General features: G+C 35.2%; 1 protein-coding gene and 1 pseudogene across 1 annotated transcript in view; both read left to right on the top strand.

Moving 5' to 3' along the window:
• LOC149536025 (Exostosin family protein) overlaps nucleotides 1–18292 on the top strand; it is a 136414-nt gene that overhangs the window by 2601 nt on the left and 115521 nt on the right. The window lies entirely within an intron of this gene.
• LOC149536026 (serine/threonine-protein kinase 12-like) lies at nucleotides 1443–8167 on the top strand (annotated as a pseudogene).

An 18292-nucleotide genomic window follows, 5' to 3' on the forward strand; every position in this document is an offset into this window, starting at 1 on the left:
GCTCTCCCAAAGAGACTACTATTGTCTTTAGTGCCCAAGCTTCTTCAAAGTGAGCAGGGTTGTCATTAACTGAATGAGCATCTGTTTCCTACCTGGCTAGGTGCCCAAACGCACAGTCTTCTTGCTATGTTGCTGGTCTTCCTCAGCCTCTCCTAACCATCAGCATCACAATTGGCTGTAGGATTTTCTTGGGTCTTCCAGCTTGTTTCAAAATAGGAATTGTGCCCTAAGATTTTGAAAACTATCAAATAGATCTAGATTTGATTACATGTAAAGTTTTTCAGTGGCTTACCACATGTTAAACTTGGATGATAATTAATGAATCGTTGGATAGAGAGAATTCTTGAGGCAACAAGAATATGTTGGTATTTGTGTACAGCTATTAGATTGGACCAGCTTTCTCACTCTCATTCCAGGTGCCATTTATCTGCCTCATTTTAGTGTCAAGAATCTATTAGTTCTTTAGGCTCACAACCTGGACCATGTCAGCAAGTACAAATGACCAAATTTTATCTATTAGAGGTTCACTGGCCATGCAGGCTGGGAGAACTTCTTGGTTGAGTGCTTTGCTTACTTCTTGGATTTTAGCTGGGCCACCTCCTTAACTCTGGCACTTTCTCATGGATGTGCTGTATTGGCCCTCTTGTGATAATGAATGATGATGATATTGGTTCTTCTCTTTCTAAAGTTATGTGACAAATTTCTTTTCCAGTCACGGTCTTCAACTTTGTTCTTCTTAGAACTTTCTATTTTATTGAATTCCTTCCCTCACTTGAATATTTATATTTGCCTGTGTATCTTTGCCCCATGTAATCATTATTATTGGGTTGCCTTTTAAAAGACAAGTACTTTCAATCCAAGAACTTCCTTATTCTATTTTGAAATCCCATTGTCTTACTTTGGTTACTTGTGGATGTTAAAATAACATTTTCTTTCTTTCTTTGTCATGTCCCCACAATGTTAGGAGAGTCACAGCTCACAAACCTTAATAATAGGCATTGAACAACATCATGGTCAAATTACCATGGTGACTGACTCATATCTATTACTTTTCTGGTCAACTACTTTGGAAAATGAAAACTAGTGTATAAATGTTTTAATGCCCAAGTTAGAGGATAGAAAATGAGATAGAGTTCATTAAAGGTAGCAAGTTCATAAGTGGCCATTGTGGACAGTGATTAATATTATTAAGGTCAGTCACAAATTCCAGCGATCTAATATGTCTAACACCAGTTAAGATTAGTGAAGGGCAAAAGGGGATTTGTGAAGAAACACTACTCTTGAAGAGATGGGGACTGCCAAAAGAGACACGACCATTTTTCCAAGTGAAGGATTTAAGGAGGGACTTTGTTGGAAAGAAGGCATGAAGAAATGGACATCCGAACTTATGGAGGAAGAGCAGAAGTATTTATACATTGAACTCGCAATTATGAGGACAGAAAATGAGTAATATGGAAGAAGAGAGAGAAGCATTTGATCAAGCAAGAACTGGCAGTCTCATTATTGTTAAATTGAATAGCAGTCTATATATTGGTCAAAGAATTTTGCTATGCCATATATTGCCTGAGATTCTGGTGAGGCTGAAGTATAACAAAGATCACAAATTCAAAAGGGGAAGAAAGGAGCGGGAAAGCGAATGGAAAGGGAAACAAGGATAACAATTCTGGGTTTTGACACAATTGAAGAGAACAGACAAATACTTGCCAAAGGTTGAAATAGTAGAATTAATGTCTATTAACCTTGATTTAAGATTTTAAGCAGAAGAATCAATATCTAATACATAAACCTGTGTGCATTCATTTGTAGTATTTTCTAACTCTTCTGAATTTTAAGAAGTTTTTTTCTCATAAATATGTGTAACACTCTTGTGTCAAGGATAATGTATAACACATTTGTAGTATTTTCTAACTCTTCTGAATTTTAAGAAGTTTTTTTTCTCAAAAATGCATCCCTGATTTTGAGTACCATTCTAAATTGAGCCCCTATAAGCGCTTTTTGTGCGTGTGTACCCGGCTGTCACTTTGAGGCCCATGAGGTGTTTTATGTTTCTAACACCTTGCATTCAGTATATGCATGCGTCTTATGATGATAAATTGCCATTCTGAATCATTTTGTGAAACGTCATTTTGAGCATTGTTCAAATCTGCATTTTTGCATGTCAAACAATGACATGAAGCCTAGTTTGCAATTGAATATCTTGCACCTGGTAAAATTTCATGACTCGCCGCTTTGGGAGTATTTAGTATGCATATCAAAGAACCTATGTTTCAGTTTTCAAGTTGTTTCGATATGTTTTGACTAGGTTTTGAATTCCTCAAAGTTGGTTGTTTACTGTTGTCATGTTGATGCATATTTCCCAGAATTTTGGGAAGCCTTGTTTGACCAGTTATAACTCTGACCCAGTTGACCGAAATAAGAAAATTCCTTTTGCATTGCATTCTAGGGGTCAGACACTCGTTATGTTCCAGATTTGAGCCTATGATGAATCCATTTGATTGGTTTTCAAATGCGATTCTAAATGCAATTTGTGAAGTTTTATTGGTGTCTAGAAGTGCAGATTGATCATTGCCCAACTCGGGATGTCATAACTCTGAATCTGTGATATATGAGACCAAATGGATTGTACCACTGTGTTCTACTCTAAAAATACTTTAAGTGTGCTAGTTTTTAAGTCTTGACGAATCCGTTTGTACACTTTCCTAGGTCCATTCCGTTTGTGAAAATCATTGTTATGCTAGTGTTCCCAGTTCTGCAAATTCAAGTACCCAACTTCGAACACCTGCCAAATTTGTCTAGTTATTCATCACGAGCCCAAATCATGAACTTGTTGTCTTGCATTTTGTCACCACAAAATGTTGGTAACAACACAAAACTTTTTCAAGCTAGTTTCGCGTCTCTCTAAGTTGAATTTGATATTCAATTGTTTAATGTTGATCGATCAATTGACTTCAATTCGTATATTAAATTATTTTATTGAAGTCTTTCGTCAAGTCTTTTTGTGTTCTGCTTTTTATTGAGCCTATGTTTGATTTTTGAAGCCTTCATCGTCCTTTTCTTTGCTTTTGAGTGTGCGTTTGTTAGTTTTTAGTCTTTTGGTTTTGCTCAAGTCATGGCTTTTGGTTTTTATTTCGATTTGATCTAACCTAGAGCTTTATCAAAGTTGTTAGTCAAGAGATATGGCCGTTTTAGTGTCTCAAAAGTGGACCTTTTTGATGCAACAACATGAATTAAAAATATCATGTTATATTTCTAAAATGACATACACTTTATTGAAAAATATAAGTTAAATTCACTTTATGTTATGTTTTTAAGTTACTTTATCTTTTAATTTTTCACTTAAAGTAACTATAGCACACTTTATGTTATAATTTTAAGTTGAGTTACTTTTTGATTTTTCACTTAAAGTCCCTATATAAACTATATAGTTCCAGTTTAATTTTTGATTTTTAAATCAAATGTTCATTTAAATGTTACTTTATAAATGATATTTATGTGTTATATTTTTAATATGATATATAAATATTGTTTATGTCCCATTAAAGTAACATTTCAATGAAATTAAATTGATATATGTTTGTTAAATGACTAAGTTATCAAAAGTGGACCTTTTATATTCGATTACATGTAAAATCCACCAAAAGGGGACATTTTACATGTGACTGCATATAAAGTTCAATTTGAAATCATAAGTGGATCTTTTTGATGTCATTACATCAAAAGGCTATCAAAAGTGGACCTTTTTGATGTCATTACATCAAAAGGTAAGTTTTTGTGTCATTGCATCAAATAGGTGGGCATTTTCAAACTTGCTCATCAATTCATACTTATCTTGCTATTTCCATGCACATTATTGCTTCATGATTGCCAATTGTTGACATCAATGCCATGGAAAGTGCATTTTTCTTTAAAAATGAAGAAATTGTTCATTTTCTTGTCTTTGGTTTTTCCCAATTTCCAAATTCGAATTTGTGTGTTGAAGTGCATTGCATCTTGAAATGTTTGAGTCACTTTCCAAAGGTATGTTTTTCTTTTGGGTTTTTGTGCTTTGTGTTTGTTTGCCAGTTTTCTCCACTTTAGAGAAGTTACAAGTTCTTTCCCAAGAACTTGTTGTTGCTTCACTTCATGCGGGAAAGAACTTCTTGTTGCTTCACTTCATGCAAAAGCATCATCATATTCCACTTCCAATTTCCATGTCACAACACTTCGCATCTCATACAACAAATGCGATTACATGTTTTTCATTTCATTCACCATCGGCACATGCATGTAATCTCATTTTCTACTTCCATTTTCACTCATCTCACTTTTCGCATCCATTCGCACGATACGATTACACGAAATGCCTTACGTGTAATTGCATCTCAAAGGTCCGATATTGATGAAAAGCCACTTTTTGAAAAGTCAAAAAGATGTCATTTTCATCTTTCATGTATTTTGACTTCACCTTTTCACCAAAGATGACTATAAAGTTCATTTTCCCTCAAACTCCATTTTCCATTTCCATCTCTCCATGTGCATTCGTGCCTTCATGAGAAAATACATGTTTCCGCATCTATCCATGCTTTGCACCTCATCTGTCATTCACACTTACACGTAAAAACTCATCTTTCATCCGCTTTCGCATTCCATCTCATCCTTCATCCCTTGTTACATGTTGCACTTACATGTAATCATTTTTCATACAATAACATCTTGAAAACCCTAAATCACATTTTGGAAATCAGCAATCTCCATTTGCACGCATTCCCATGCGCTAAGCACTTTACTTCAAAAAAGAAGTTAAAAGTGTTGATGGAAAGTTATTCCGAGTTTACATTTGGACGTCGTCAAGAAGGTTTTCAAAGTGTCAGGGAATCCATAATGTATCAATCTACAAAGGAGAATTCACGACAACTTGAGCTAGAAAAGCTTGATCACATCCAGTTTTCAAATGACAATGAACAATTCAGCAAAGAGAGTCAAGCTATCAAAAGACGCAAAACCATGGTTATCAAAGTGAATGCAGCGATACAAAGTACAGGAACTCCCAATCCTGTGATCATCCGGGATAGCATCGCCAAGTACAAGGCCTTTCAGGACAATCCCTTGGATTGTTTTAATTCTCTTCCATCTTTCTTCTTCTTCTTGTTTCATGTTTGTAATTGAAGAGGATGATTACATGTGTAATTACATGTAATGCGAGTTGCATATGCATTTGCATGTGACTTTATATTTTTCTCTTTTAGTTAGACTAGGTCAAAGTTGGTCGAGTTGCTCCCACTTTTTCCTCCACCTTTTTCTCAACTCCTGTGCCTATATAAAGGACTGCCCCCCCATTGTAAAAATCATCTTTTGTTGTATGCAAGAAAGCTTTGCCATGTTTCTGCAAGCATAACTTTGATTGTGTAGGAGAAAAGTGAATAAAAGAAACAATTGGATTTGAAGCTTTGACTGGAAGCAATTATGATAGAGCAAACTAGAAGCCTTGACTGTAGTTTGTGCCTATTTTCTTGATTCATGTTATTATTGTGTGTTCAATAACAAAGCATAGTGATTTAAGAAGCAATTGGAGCTGAAGCTTTGACTAGGAGCGTTGTGGAAATATATAGCTAGAAGCTTTGTCTGTAGCTTATACTTTTTCTTAATTTGCAAAATAGTTAAGTTATTTTTACTTTTAGGAGTCTTTGTGCCCTAATTGTAAAGCTTTTCCATATAGAAGTACAACCAAACTTAAGAGCCAAACCGGTACATTTTTAGCTAGCCTGTGAGTTAGTGAAAGTTTATCGGTATCATTGTATCTAGCTCTTTATAGAAGTGTAGTTAGAGATTCACCCTACCCATTACTCGCTTCATGAGTAAGTGGTTTCTTTCTTGAAAGTTAAGAAGAAATGATATTGGTAACACCCATTTTACAAAATCTCTCGACTTTTTGCTTACCTTGAGTTGATCCAAGGAATGGTGAGAAGGGAGAGCCTTCCCTTTAAGGTAGGAGAGACTCTGTCTTACACGCTGTGGCTGGTCACCTATTTTGCGATTGGATTTTTACCCAAAATTGTTGGTTGCAAAATATCCACCCAACAGGACTTATACTCTCCTTGTGGCAGTGAACTAATGCCCTCATTTTTGTGCCCTAAAGTGTCCGTTTGACTTGTTTTTGAACCAAATGCATTTTATGGTTTTCTGACATTTTGTTTGCAGGCAATTTCAATTGAGCAACTTTGACGGTTAATATCTTTTGACCCTGACATCGTCAAGACACAGAATCTGACAGGGTAAGAGAATGTGAACTAGAGAATCAGTGTCAAATCTCAGGGCTCGGTTGTTGGTTTTGGTCAGTTTTTAAGGCCAGTTTCAGAGGCTTCTAGGCAGAAAGTCACAATTTACAGAAAGTGTCAAAATGAGTTTTAAAGTTTTCGGGAATTGATGGATTTTGAATCAAATTAGTATGATGAGTTAATTTGATCAGTTTGAAGGATTAGGCATTTCAAAATGAATTTTTTTTAGCCGGACCCACTTTGGGGCCCGACTAATTTCAGCAGATTGATAAGGCATAGTTGGGAGTCGAGATGGTTCAAGGAGATTTGAATGAATTTGATAAGTCAAGATATTGCTTCTTTAGGATAGTGTGATTGGTCTAAAATGAGACTCGAAAATTGTAAGTAAAATCAAATATTCTTGGAGATGACATTCAACATTGTGATCAAATAGGCTTACAATCTGAGACCACTTCACAAGGCAACAACACATATTTTCAATATTAGAAAGTCCTCTGCTACAACATTTTTGTTCGAAAGTTTATATGTGATAGATACTGATTATAAAGGCTATGGTCATCGTTGATGTAAACCATTTGAAGTAGGGCACACAATGGTCATTGTTGTCAAATTGTTGCTCAAGCCTTCCCGCATGAAGAAATACAATAAAGAAGTCTATCCCTTAGAATAACAGGGCTATGTTGGTATAGTGTGTTGCCGCTCGAGACTAGAGAGATCTAGTAGTCATTCTTATCAGTTGTGGCTCCACCAAGGACATTTGAACACCTTGTAATAACTTTCTCTGGCACAAAGATTGTGGCTACATTGGTGGCCGGTCTGCCAATGCCACTGGCACAAGCAAGAATTAGCTCACAACACTTAGTTCCACATTGCTTAGAAACCACACTACATGTCTGATAGTCCGGTGCCTACATATTAGCTCCTGTTCTATGCCAGGCATGGAAATGTGGATGACTTGATTGAAGAACTGAAGGGTGGAGTTCCCCCAAATTTAGTTGACTATGACAACAAAACAACTCTCCATTTAGCAGCTTGTGAAGGATGTACTGATATAGTCAAGGCACATGGCTAATGTCAATTTTGTGGATTGTTGGGGAAGCACACCACTATCAAATGCTCACCGATGTAACCACAAGGACATTTGTGATATTCTTGAAGCAGCAGGGGGGTTGGAATTGTATCAAAATGAAATTGACCTTAATGAGGTGGACTTGAAGAATTGGAAATGCATTAGCGAAGGTGCATATGGAGAAATCTATTTAGTGAAGTGACGTGGTGTTGATGTTGTTGCAAAAACTATTCAAGCCTCTATTGCTTCTAGACCCAGGATAAGGTGCTTTAGAAAGGAGGTTGATCTATGGCAAACTCTACGTCATTGAAACATTGTGCAATTTTTCGCTGTGGTGAATGACAATGATCACTTGATTTTTCTTACAGAGTATCTCCCCAATGGGAACTTGGATGATGTTTTGAAGAGAAAAGGGAGACTTGATACACATACTGCAGTGAAATATGCTCTTGATATTGCCAGGGTGATGAATTATCTTCATCAACATAAGGCAACACCAATTATACACCGAGATTTGACACTAAGGAATGTTTTGCAGGATGAAGAAGGGCATTTGAAAGTTACTGATTTTGGGCTAAGCAGAGCCTGTTAAAATGATTGGAGGGACAGGTTCATATCGATACATGGCTCTTGAAATTTATCGTGAAGAGAGTTATGACAAGAGTATAGATGTCTTCTCTTTTGCTTTCATTATGCAAGAGATGTTTGAGGGAGGACCTTCAAATAAATATGAAGATCCCCAAGTATAAGTAGAATGAATCGATTGAAGGAGATCTAATTGCTCGTGGGTAGCCATTTGGGTAGAGGTTTTATTTAGACCATTATCCCACATTCATGTCGTGAGGGTATTTTAAGAGGTTTATATGCCCCAAGACTCAATAGGTAAGTGTCTTTAAGACACAAGGCTTTTGGAGCCACAAACTTGTGCGAGGGGCCTACGCTGCCAGCTAGCAACGACGACATGAAACAAAATTTGAACTGAAACGCAGGTGAAGAATGATGACATCAGCAGCGACAAGAAGACCAATGAGAAGGTGCCACGTGGCACAAAAAACGAGGTGGGCTTGGATTTCGCTAGCTCGCAACGGTTAGCAGGAGGTTAGTGATAACCGCGGTGAGGTGGCGATGCAGTCAGAGTTAATTGTGTTGCGGTTTTGCAACATTAAATGTGCGGTTAGTGTGAGTAGCTCTGAAGGTTTGAAAATCGACAAATTGAGCGATCGCAAGGCAAAATCCGCAATTAGGAAATTGAGGTGCAAAGGTGCGAAAAACCTTATTTTGCGTGGTCGCAACTATTAACTCGTGGTCAGGGAAATGAGCTCCGAAGGTGTGAAAATGAGTAAATTGCATGGTTGCTCCGGTTAAAGTGTGGTTGGGAGTTAAGGCTCCGAATTCGTGAGAAGATGACATGTGGCAGAGCCTTGTGACTAGTGAGGTGGTAGATCCGGCTAGTAAGGAGATGACATGTGGCGCTCATGTGGAGGTCAACAAGAGGTTTGACTAGGTAAATTGAGGGATATAAACATTTAAAATGCTAAATATTCCTTCAAAGTGTTTCACGTGCAATTCTGAGGATTTGGAAGATTTAAATAAATTTGAAATATTGTATTAGTTGAAACTATATGAATTTTTAAAATTTTCAACATTAAAAAGCTTTTTCATGGCCAAGGGCTTGAATTTTCAAACGAGCACCAGGGGGGTCATTTTTATCCGAAATATAGAGTGCAATATACCGTTGGAAACAAGAGAAGACAAACTTTCCAAATCTACAATCAGAATATGTGTAGGTATTTAGTGGTAAAAGTTATAGGCAATTTTGTAATAATAGGGGCATTCTCAGTAGAATGAGTGTTTTTCATGATGAAGCATCAAAATCAATTAGAGAAAAGAAAGGGGAATTTGTTGGCTCTAGATTTGGGGAAAATGTTTCTACGAGTATCATTTTGCCTCTAAAATCATTTAGAACTGGTTTTGGCATGAGTTTAGTAAGATTTATATCTTCTTGCAAATCAGTTGCATGTTTCCATCTTTTGAAGATATTTTGATCAGTTAGTAGAGGCAGGTTGATAATATCTGATTTGCAGTTACAGGATGAGAGCAAAGAGAGGTTTTTTCATCAGCAGATGGAGGCTCTTCAAGTGGACAAATGGTAGCATCATAACAGATTTAGGATTTCTTCCATTCTATTTAGTCTCTTCGTTTCTCTTTCTCTAGGGTTGGTTCCAGGTTTTTGAATAGTTTTTTCCATATTTGTGATACCACCTAAGTTGGTTTTTAAGTTTTATGAGCAAGCACTCAACTGGGTTTCCACCATTCTTTAGCATTTTTCTTTTGTAATGAACAACAATTAATGAAATTACAGAGATAGACCTAGTATATTTAGCCATTTTATGAGTTATTTTCATGCATCCTACTGTATTTGTTTCTATGAAATGAAAAAAAATGCAGCAACAAGTTTATCTTCAATCTAATTCTTGTCTCCTATGTTGTCTGTGATGTTTTGTGGTTTATGAACAAAAAGCTTAAATCCAGTTGCAACTCCTTAAAGTTGTATGTCTTAATATGTTTGTTGTTGGAACAAAGAGCCAAGGAAATGCTTGATATATTTGACAGAATTGCAGATTTCACGAAGGGATAGGTCGAGTATGAGATTCAGTCTTGTGTAGATGTTTGATTGATATATGAAATGTGTCACTGACATCCAAGGATGTGTGTTAGTAATTTGTGGAATTACCCAATAGATAAGGCACTGATCAGCTACAGGATCTATATGTTTGTTGTTCATACCTTGGTTTTGCTAACTAACACATTAGTCAAAGTCTTTTCCCATTTATGTTGAAGAGCTGAAAGGATTTACCCGCACTTAGCTTGTCAAGTTCATAGTTCATGTTATTAGCTATTTCATGTCTATGTTGTTTGCGTAAGTAATAGAAGAATTGGGGTTTCAATCTGCTTTATTCAGATTTAGATATATGTTGTTGGAATTGGTACCATATGAACGAATTTGAGGTTCATCCGCCTAGGTCTTGCAGAGCCTAAAGGAGTATAGCCTTATAGTTGGCCTTGATATTTGAATGGGTATGTTGAACATGGGAATTAGCTGCCCCTAGATGTATTTTGTTCTCATCATTCGGTTTTTGAAACTTGTAGTTTTAAAACACCAACAAAATGGCGACTTTGTTGGGGAGTATGTGAAGCAATTCATTGTTGAAAATACTGGAATCTCTGGTATAATTTGTGCATTTTCAGTAATGTATGATAGACAAACCTTGAGAATCTAAAAAGAGATTCAATATAGCAGGAAGAATTTGCTACAACAGCCAGATTGTGAGGTGTTTTCCACTTCTTTGCTGAAGATTCATGTCTCCCAGTTATGCCTTATTCTTGACAGCAGTAACTTTGAAGATTGGTGATAAGTAATGTTATAAAGACCACTTGTGAGTTCTCATGAATTAATCCAAGTGATCACGAAGTGCTGCTGTAAATTTAAGAGTCAAGGATTAAGTTTCTTTCACTTTGTCAAAATGTAATAATCCCGTTTTACCCCTTGGACCTAAAGTCCAAAATTTGAGCATTGGTTAGGGAATCATCCAGTAATTAGCAACCTATAACCATCATTATTATTAAAGTGCTTGAGAAGATGAGTATTTAATTTAATTTATTGAGTTCATTAGGAAAATTCCTTATTATAGTACACAGACGACTTCCCCTCTCCTTGTTACGATCATCTTGATGGTAGGATGATGGTGCAGAGGGCGCGTGAAACAAGCTCCAAGCGGTTCCCTAGAGGATATCCGTCAAGTGCTCGAAATTACTTCACCTTTCCCTCCACCAACTCCCTATCTAAGATTACGTAATTTTGGACGAGAGATAGACTCTCTGTACTATAATTGGAATGCATTCTTAATGTTATCTAATCTTAAGAAGATATCTTAATACAATATACCTGTATTCCTTTATTGCAATATTTGTTTATATGTTATATATATATGTCTTTTTCTGATGTATATATCATCATATATTATATACATATTCAATAGCTGATAGCATATGTCGATCTTTATATATATATATAGATATTTACATGTATCCACTTAATTTAATATTCATCTAATCTTCATGATTCTATATATTTCATAATATCCTTTAGGTATCTTCAAAATTCAATAGATCAAAATGTCTATCTCTTACTTGCTCATATATATATATATATTCTACTATATTTCATAACCTTGGGATATATTAATATCCATGTCTTTATACCTTTTCATATATATATATATATATATATATATATATATATATATATATATATATATATATATATATATATATATATATATATATATATATATTCCTTTATATTTCGTGTCTAATTTAGAATGTCCTTTATATCCTTTTATCCTTCTTGTTCAGTATCTTTGCTTCATATTCTTCTTATCTTCAAATGAATGACTTCCTCCTTTTAATGTCTCGGTGCATGTCTTATATGTTTCTACGTATTAATCTTTGGTGCTAGTATAGAGGAGGGAATAAGGAACATATTCCTTACTATCTTCGGTGTCTGTTAAGTATTATTCTTCTATGCTTGGGTGTTATGTTTCAATTCATATATTCTATGTTATACTTCGGTGGAATGTCTTATGTCCTTCCATGTTTCATATTGCCTATGATCGATTCATGTCATATTGTTTAATAAAGGGATCGGTATGTGATACTCCTTATTTCTTATACTTCACATTATGCTATGCTATGGTGCCTTGGTAGTTTGCTGCTTGTGTTGTATGCTCTATTTCTATGTTCGGTGCCCTCTTCCATGCTTGGCGATATGAATTTGGTGAAGACCAGTATATAGTCGCTGATGCCTCTATTACTTGATCCATTGCAGTCTGTATCTCCATGTGAAGTCCGTTGGAAGTTTCAGCACAGATCTTGTTATAGAATCTGATGAAATTTGGTGCGGGTTGTGATGCGGATCAGTGTATTCGCTGCTGATGTTTCTTTTATCTCCAATCTTCTTTACGTCCTTCGAAGTCCTCCCCTCCTCCTAAATAATGCTCGACTCGGCCAACATAAATATATGCTGAAAAGGCATGATGGAAAAAGCCAATCTTCATAACTAGTAATTGCCATTAACTTTAATAATCATTTAAGATTATTATGAGTGATCATATGTAATTGTTGTTGAGACATAATTTTTGATATATGCCAAGTATTGATGGATATGAGATAAAGCAATCGCTGAGCATATAATTGTTATACTCCTTACTATTGGTGGCTGTAGATGTACCATATCTTTCCCCTAGTATGGTGTCCGCTGGCCATGAGACAGTTCACGTTGCCCAATTCATAGGATACTGACCATAATTAGATAAGTCACTTGCGTTCGTTTGTATTCGTAATGGATATTCTACTATCGATTTTAATTGTATCTTCTCATCGACCAACATCTATTACTCTCCACTTTGGCAATAATTGAGGTGTAAATCTCATCGGTTGAATATGTATACTATATATTATTATGGATGATAATAAGTAAATTCATTTATATATTATTATGAATTCATATATATAATAAAATAATAAATTCATATATATTATTATGAATGATAATGAATAATATAAATAATTATGAATGATAATTTATGTTATTATAAATAACTTATTATGAATGGTAATTCATACTATTATGAACAATTAAGTAGAGTTATTATGAATAATAATAATTTATATTATTAAAATAGATTATAGATATTTATCTATATCAATATTATTTCTTTTGGAAATAATCGATATTAATATATGAACTATTATTATATTTTATCCAATTATAATTATAGGATTCTCTTTAGGAGGGGTCATGACACAAAAATACAAAATTCCAAAGTTGTGTAAAGTTTTTCAAATACCTGTTGTAAATTTTAGATCAGCTTGTTGTTTTGTGCAAGTTGAGTAAATCTTCTCTCACTAAGTGAGTGGCGACTCGAAGTTATATCTTTGTACCAGTGCATTGTTAAGTTGAAGGTATTGTGAAGGATACAACGATTGGAAGGCAGATTTGAAGAAATGATCTCAAGTTCTTGGCAATGGTTGGAAAGATTATGAGAGATGTTGTGCAAGAGTTACTAGATCAGGATAGAATTTGAATCTGCTGTTGTTTGCAGCATTGAAGTGGTTTGCAAGCATCACATATTAAGGTATTTTTCACTTTCATGATATTTCTCTTCCATGAAAGTAAGTTATACAACAGTTTCTCCATCAAGTGATGTTTTTAGCACTAAGTAGGAGAGTTGTTTGATGCATCTCAGCATACTTTATGAAAGATAGATTCGGCAAATATGTTTACATGTTGGAGTATGTTAGAGATTGAATTGGCAAAAGGAGTTTTCAGATCTGTTGCAAGTTATAAATTCTGAAAGTTATTTTGGTGAATGAGTTGTAAGCTTGCAAAGAAATGTCAAATTTCTTTTCAGCTAGTATGCAGTCCATTAATAAAAATTGTAGATCTATTTCTACCAAGAGGTACTTGCCATTACTTTTTGATGGCATTCATGGTTTCCCAAACACCATGCTGTATGATCTTAGAAAACATTTGCCTAAGTTTAATGGGAGCCATTTGGATTCAGCTAGTCATCATATTCAGATGTTTAGTTAGTTGATTGGTGATTTTGAGATTGCTCATGAAGATGTGCATATGAAGTTGTTTGTTCAAACCTTGGAAGGTGATGCTAGAGATTGGTTTTCCTTTTTGCCAGCATGTTCTATTTCATCTTGGAGTGAATTGCATTCAGCCTTCATGAAGCAATTTGGGGAAAGAATAAGTATATCTGATTCTTTTGAGAAGTTCTTGAATATTCAAATCAAGATTGGCGAGCTTATTCTTGAAATTAATATCAGATTTGCAAGAGCCCTGAATGAGATTCCTCACTAGAAATGCAGATACCTATATTGGTCACCAGAAATTGTTAAAATGGTTCTATTTGTTATGACTATCTATGGTACCTTTGTTCAATCCTCAGTACCTTTAGAAGATGAGAATGAAGAAAGAGTTGTTAGAGATTGGATATATCGAGAGGAAGAAATTGAAGAAACTACACTCATTTCTGAAATCCCTCTTATGAAATATGGCAAAGGCTACGAAGTTCTCACTAAAATGGGTTATTTTGATCATGGTCCTTTGAGTGATAAAAAAACATGCTCTTGCTAGACCCTTGAGTCATACTGATCATGTGGCATTGACCTATTTGGGTAGCTGTTGATGTGGTATTGACCTATTTAGGTAACTATTATCATGGTGTTATTTAAGTTAATTTGTTGGTAACTGTTTTTTTATCATGCTCTTGCGAGACTCCTGAGTCAAGAATATGCTTTTTCAATTGGAGTCATCCAACTCATTGATTTGGATAAGACATCAATACCTATTATATCTTCTTCTATTTTCCTGCCAGTATTTCAATTTCAGAAAATCAAAGATGCAAATAGATTAAAAAAATAAAATAATAATGTGATATAATGTACCAGGTTCATAAGGTGCCCAATTTTTGCCTATAATCACCTTGAGCTTTTGTGGATGTTAGTTGGAGATGTGGATGTCAACTTTGCTATGTACTAATAATAATATGGCCTTTTATCAAGATTACGCAGAATAATCTTGTGTACTAATATTGTGAGTACATCTTATTAGTGGGATGAGTACATCTATGTTTGTTATTTCATTAAGTAATGTACATGATTTTGCCATGTACTAATAATATGACTTGGAATGATTTTTGGTTACCTGTTTGAAATCGTTCGGTGATCGGCAAGGCCGATTTCCTCACGAGGGTGATTTGCACGACCTTGATCAACTGTTTCCGACCTTGATTAGATTTCATAGTATGCAGAATGACAAAAAGGGTATCCAAATTTGCAATCGGTTCGCCAATCCAAGATCCAAAACCTACAAAAATAAAGAGTTTATGTTTGTTGTTTGAGGGGGTTTGGGGGGGTTTGCCTTGGTAAAAACCCAGTTTAGGAATAAGAAGTGTAATTGTTATCTCAGTCATTCTGCATTTAATAAAAACTAAAGAAGGAAGTAACCGTTATCCTTCTTTAGTGTAGGATTCAACTACCAATTTAATCATACAACCCTTGTCGATCACAACTCTTCACCTACACCTTCAAAATAAATCACTTCTATATATTATATATGTATTCATCACTAGGCAACCCTAACCCTAAATATATTATCCATAAAATCCAACAATGTTTGACCAAACATGTTACACAACCCTAATCTATCATTGGCTAGTACCACATGATCAATAACTTCCATTGCACATCAATCTAACATTATACACCTATCTTTTTCACTTTTTCCAATGTACAAACACAATTCCAAGACAACTAAAGAAGGAAGTAACTAGTACCTGAATTTGCAATCTATTCACCAATCCAAGATCCGAAACCTACAAAATAAAGAGTTTTTGTTTGTTGTTTGAGGGGAGGGGGGGTTGCCTCAATCAAACCCTAGCTTAGGAATTAGAAGTGACTGTTATCTCAGTGATTTAACATTGAGAAAAGTTATTATATTTAACCTACTAGATTTTGACTAGACATCAAGTGCAATAATAAAAATAGAGCATTGTTAAAAGCTAAAAATTTAGATACATATACATAGTGTAGTAATAAAAACAGAGCATTGCTAAATGGTAAAATATCTATTTGGTCATTTGGTAGGTCACTAGGTTCATGAGGTCCATGCATAAATCGTTTGGCGATCTGGCAGGCCCGATTTCCTCACGAGGGTGACTTGTGTGGCCTTAATCAATTGTATCTGACCATGAATTTGATTTCACAGTTTGGCTTAATGACAAAAAGGGTATCCGAATCTACAATCTGTTCGCCAATCCAAGATCCAAAACCTACAAAATAAAGAGTTCTTTTTGTTGTTTAAGGTTGGGGGCCAAGTAGCCGAATTGAGTATGGGAATGGGTACGGGTACGTGAGTACGAAATGCTGGTAAAAAATAATTTTTTTTAGGGTGTTGGGTATGGGTACGGTTACGTCCACACACATGCATACACATATATGTGTGTGTGTGCTGCTAGAAAACATACCAATATAAAAAACAAATGAAATCTAGAATTCAAATACCAACACATATGCTAGCAGCTAAACACAACCATTATAAATTTCAGATTTTGAAACTTGAGTATTTAATTTGAAATTCAGTTTTCGATAAAAAAAAATATCAAGCTAGTGTCATGAAATATAGTTATTGTTTGCAATAGAAATAATACTAGAAATCACTAATCAGCTCACTAATCAGAACCATATGGGTCATCATCACTATCAAGATTGTCATCAACATTGACGTTAGATAATTGAATCCCATTGGTACTTGCACTAAAAGTATGTTGACTACTTAAATCCTCAATTGGCAATGTTTGTGCAGCAATAGAAAAATCCAAGTCAGTACGCTTTGGTTCTACATCCCACAACTTTGCTGCCCTTCCTTGTACCCATCATTTTTGTGAGTAAGAAGGCACAAGTTTAAATGCACATATACTAAATCCTCAGCTTTGCTTGATGCTAACTGATTGTGCTTTGCTGAATGGATAAAGGAGTATGTACTCCAATTTCGTTCGGCTGAAGATAAACTAGCAACCTAATGAAGCAAAGGAAGATCTCATTGGAGTATCTAAAATTTAAGTAAAGTAAATCAAATGAGTTTGTCAAAATGACAACTAGATTTAGAGAGTGTGTACAAATTCAGATGCTTGCTTGTGATAAAACTTTGATTGCCAGATTTTGGAGGTTTGGCAATTTGTGGCTATTGAGTTACCACCAAGAGTGAGCATCCTTCCTATACTTGTAACAAATAGCAGAAGGACTATGTCTAGTGGATGATACAAAATCAGCAAATTCACTTGTAATTGCATCTTCCATTTCAATAATAGGTAAGAGTTTAGCAATAGCTTTCCTGAATCCTTCACCTACTATTGCATCACGATATGGTGGCACCCTTGTTGGCAAAGCAAGAATCTCTTCACTATAATATTTGGGACTCAATGTGAAGGCAAGAAGATGGAGTGGGGTGGTTATTTTGTTCTATCACTCAAAACATATTGATTGTACCTGTTTAAAGAAGGTTTTTGAAGGGTCTTGCTCTTTGGCGTTCATGGCGGATCTCATATTCTCAATCATTGAGTCTATTCCATCACAGACCTCCCCCAAGCATGGCTTAGCCATATTAGTAAAGCATATCATACTTGGGATGGGCTCTGTGAAACTGAGAAGGTATGTTGCACGATCCCACCAAGCATCTTCCAAAATCCTTTTCTTGATAATTATTGCCCTGTCAGTGTTGGACTGCTTCCATATGGTCCATTGTTGGCTGATCAGCATAGTAGAAAGTGCCTCTCGAACATTCACCAGCCGTCTCTCAAGACAATAGTATTCGATGCAAATCTAGTCTTAACAACCTATTTGAAAATAAAAAACAAGTAATTAAAAATAAAGAATACATTTATAATTTTACTAAAATAAATCATTGAAGTAAAACATAAAGATGAAGTATTTGAATTTTGAATTGCCTTCAATAGCTCCAACCGTGAGAATGATCTAAAAATAGCTTGTGAGAAGTGATGGTTTATTATGAACATTTGGATATATTGAGCTTCATCATACATTTATTTAATCCTTGTTATTTTAGTACCCAACTTTTGTAGGATGAGGTTGAGCTAATGCACAACACAAGGTGTCCAAAATATATGTGGGAATCGTGTCTCAACTAACATACCAGTGGCTTTATAGTGCTTTGCATTGTCTGTTACAACTTGGACAACATTTTGAGGACCTACTTCATCAATGCATTGTATGAGAATGTTAGCAATAAATTGTGCATCCTTTACTTGGCTTTCACAATCAACAACTTTTTAGAAACATTGCCCCTTTAGGGGACATTGCAATCACATTAATTAAGGGT

This window comes from Cupressus sempervirens, chromosome 10 (assembly GCF_028749045.1).
Source record: "Cupressus sempervirens isolate cs-2001-9-10 chromosome 10, ASM2874904v1, whole genome shotgun sequence".
In the NCBI taxonomy this organism is placed as follows: Eukaryota; Viridiplantae; Streptophyta; class Pinopsida; order Cupressales; family Cupressaceae; genus Cupressus; species Cupressus sempervirens.